The sequence below is a fragment of the Pelophylax lessonae genome (assembly GCF_965119305.1).
Source record: "Pelophylax lessonae genome assembly, chromosome: 1".
Lineage (NCBI taxonomy): Eukaryota > Metazoa > Chordata > Amphibia > Anura > Ranidae > Pelophylax > Pelophylax lessonae.
The window spans coordinates 59876140-59880142 of record NC_138768.1 but is presented as its reverse complement, the minus strand read 5'-3'; positions in this window follow the sequence as shown (position 1 = coordinate 59880142).

The window sequence follows — 4003 nt, the reverse complement described above, 5'->3', positions numbered from 1 at the left end:
CTCTCACTCTCTGTCACCCCCCTCTCACTCTTTGTCACACCCCCTCTCACTCCCTGTCACCCCCTCTCACTCCCTGTCACCCCCTTCTCTCCCTGCCACCCCCTCCCCCCCTTTATTCCCTGTCATCCCCCTCTCTCTCCCTGTCATTCCCCTCTCTCCCCCTGTCATCCCCCTCTCACTCCCCGTCACCCCCTCTCTCTCCCCGTCACCCCCTCTCACTCCCCATCATCCCCCTCTCTCTCCCTGTCACTCCCCCTCTCTCTCCCTGTCACCCCCCCTATCTCCCTGTCAACTCCCTCTATCTCCCTGTCAACTCCCTCTCACTCCCTGTCACCCCCCCCCCTCACCCTCTCTGTCACCCATCCTCTCTCTCTCTCCCTCTGTCACCCGCCCTCTCTGTCACCCGCCCTCTATCTCTCTTTGTCACCCCCCCTCTCTTATCCCCCCTCTCTTACCCCCTCTCTCTCTGTCACCCCTTCTCTCTGTCACCCCCCTCTCTCTGTAAACCCCCCCCTGTCTCTCACCTTTGTGCACGAGGGGCACAGTAATGGCGGAACATAAAAGAGTCTTCCCCAAACTGTTGCCACCAGGTTGAAAGCACACAGTTGTCTAAAATAACTTTGGAGTTTCTTCCCCCTGTCTTGAATTTTGCTGAACAAAGCATGCTTCAGCAGTGAGATCTCACCTGCAACACACACATTCTTTTTCCCCTGTAATCCTCTCTTCAAACACAAATAGTCTAGCATTTTCAGAAAGGATCCTGAATAGGGTTGAGCGAACAAGGACTGTATTATTCGTGTTCGTACCGAATAATTGGATTTTTGTTACCCGAACACGGACCCGAAAACTTTACTGTATATTCGGGTAAAAATACGTGTTCTGTCATTTTATTTCCGGGTTTTGTATGCATTGGCATGCTTTTCATGGCGGGCTTTCAACAGCCAATCAACAAGCGTTTAACTGGTGTGCCTTAAGCCATCCCAGCCATGCCTACAAATGTATTAGTAGCTGTGATTGGCCATCTGAAGCATGTGACCAAGTCTTTATAAGTTCGAGCCAGCGCCGCTGCATCATTATGCTGTGTAGTTCAGGGACAGAGCACACATCATATGTGCTGGCTGCTGATTAGGGACAGACAGGCAAAAATCATTTGAGTCCGGATAGAATTGAGGGACAGGTCGGAGTGTGTTAGGCAGGGCGACTTGTAGGGCATTTTAGGACGAGGCTGCTGATTTTTAGGGTCAGTGTTCTACAATTGATTTTGCTGTGTGGGGGGGGTTTCCAGTGACCGATCTTATCAATCCTTTTAGGGAGAGGCTGGAGATAGGTGGTCCACATCGATTTTGCTGTTTGTGGGGTGCAGTGAACACAATCTTTTTTGCCCACTGAGGAGGAGGGAGAAAAGTATTTTTCTATCAGTCACTGTGTGCAGCGTTTTTTCTTCAGTGCTGTGCTGTGCTGACTGTGATAATACACTGCTGTGTTCACATGTGCTATTATTGAGAGATTTCAAAAGTTATACACTTTTTTCTATTCCACTATTCAATATACACCCTTGGGTTAAAAAAATTAAATTGTGGCATAGTCTGTACTAATCTAGTTAAAAATTACAAACTTAAAAGGGGAATTTTTTTTTCTCTCCATAGCCTGCAGCAGAGCTGAATGATATAAGACACTGCTGTTCACATGTGCTATTGATAAATCACACCAATTTTATATCATATTTTCTATTCCGCTATTCAATAAAAACCTTTGGGTATAAACAATTAAATTGCGGGATAGTCTGTGTTGGTACGTGTGAGATACACCTTTCCAATTTTTGGGGTGCATCTCATACTTCTGAAGATTTGAGGGTGCTGCCTGTTCCAAACTCCTCCTACTCCTCATCCTGCCTTTGGGGGTATAAAAAATAGTAATTGGGGCCTAGTCTGGTTCTGTACGTGTGAGATACATACACCTTTTTTTTATAATATTTACTATTCCGCTATTTAATCTACACCTTTGGGTAAAAACAATTAAATTGCGGGATAGTCTGTGTCGGTACGTGTGAGATACATACACCTTTAGATATCATATTTTCTATTCCGCTATTTAATCAAAACCTTTGGGTATAAACAATTAAATTGCGGGATAGTCTGTGTCGGTACGTGTGAGATACATACACCTTTAGATATCATATTTTCTATTCCGCTATTTAATCAAAACCTTTGGGTATAAACAATTAAATTGCGGGATAGTCTGTGTCGGTACGTGTGAGATACATACACCTTTTGATATCATATTTTCTATTCCGCTATTCAATCTACACCTTTGGGTAAAAACAATTAAATTGCGGGATAGTCTGTGTCGGTACGTGTGAGATACACCTTTCCAATTTTTGGGGCGCATCTCATACTGCCGAGGATTTGAGGGTGCTTCAGTCTGCCTCCTGCCTGCTCCGAACTCCTCCTACGCCTCATCCTGCCTTTAGGGTACAAAAAATTGTAATCGGGGCCTAGTTTGTGTTTGTACATGTGAGATACACCGTTTTGTAAAATTTGTCCTATTCCGCTATTCAATATACACCCTGTTTGAGTGTAAAAAAATTAAATTGCGGGATAGTCTGTATCGGTACATGTGAGATACACCTTTTTAAATTTGTTTGGCGCATCTCCTTCTACCGCCGAGGATTGCAGGGCGCTTCAGTTTGCCTCCTGTTCCCAACTCCTCCTACTCCTCTTCCTCATCCTGCCTTTAGGGTACAAAAAATTGTAATCAGGGCCTAGTTTGTGTTTGTACGTGTGAGATACACCATTTTGTAAAATTTGTCCTATTCCGCTATTCAATACACACCCTGTTTGAGTGTAAAAAATTAAATTGCGGGATAGTCTGTATCGGTACATGTGAGATACACCTTTTTAAATTTGTTTGGCGCATCTCCTTCTACCGCCGAGGATTGCAGGGCGCTTCAGTTTGCCTCCTGTTCCCAACTCCTCCTACTCCTCTTCCTCATTCTGCCTTTAGGGTACAAAAATTTGTAATCGGGGCCTAGTCTGTGTTTGTACGTGTGAGATACACCGTATTATAACATTTTTCCTATATCGCTATTCAATATACACCCTTTTGGAGTGTAAAAAATTAAATTGCGGGATAGTCTGTGTCGGTACGTGTGAGATACACCTTTTAAATTTGTTTGGCGCATCTCCTTCCACCGCCAAGGATTGCAGGGCGCTTCAGTTTGCCTCCTGTTCCCAACTCCTCCTACTCCTCTTCCTCATCCTGCCTTTAGGGTACAAAAAATTGTAATCGGGGCCTAGTCTGTGTTTGTACGTGTGAGATACACCGTATTATAAAAATTTTCCTATTCCGTTATTCAATATACACCCTTTTGGAGTGTAAAAAATAAAATTGCGGGATAGTCTGTGTCGGTATGTGTTAGATACAGCTTTTAAATTTGTTTGGCGCATCTCCTTCCACCGCCAAGGATTGCAGGGCGCTTCAGTTTGCCTCCTGTTCCCAACTCCTCCTACTCCTCTTCCTCATCCTACCTTTAGGGTACAAAAAATTTTAATCGGGGCCTAGTCTGTGTTTGTACGTGTGAGATACACCGTATTATAAAATTTTTCCTATTCCGTTATTCAATATACACCCTTTTGGAGTGTAAAAAAATTAAATTGCGGGATAGTCTGTGTCGGTACGTGTGAGATACACCTTTTAAATTTGTTTGGCGCATTTCCTTCCACCGACAAGGATTGCAGGGCGCTTCAGTTTGCCTCCTGTTCCTAACTCCTCCTACTCCTCTTCCTCATCCTCCCTTTAGGGTACAAAAAATTTTAATTGGGGCCTAGTCTGTGTTTGTACGTGTGAGATACACCGTTTTTTTATCCTTTTTCCTATTCTGCTATTCAATATACACCCTTTTGGAGTGTAAAAAATTAAATTGCGGGATAGTCTGTGTCGGTACGTGTGAGATACACCTTTTAAATTTGTTTGGCGCATCTCCTTCCACCATCAAGGATTGCAG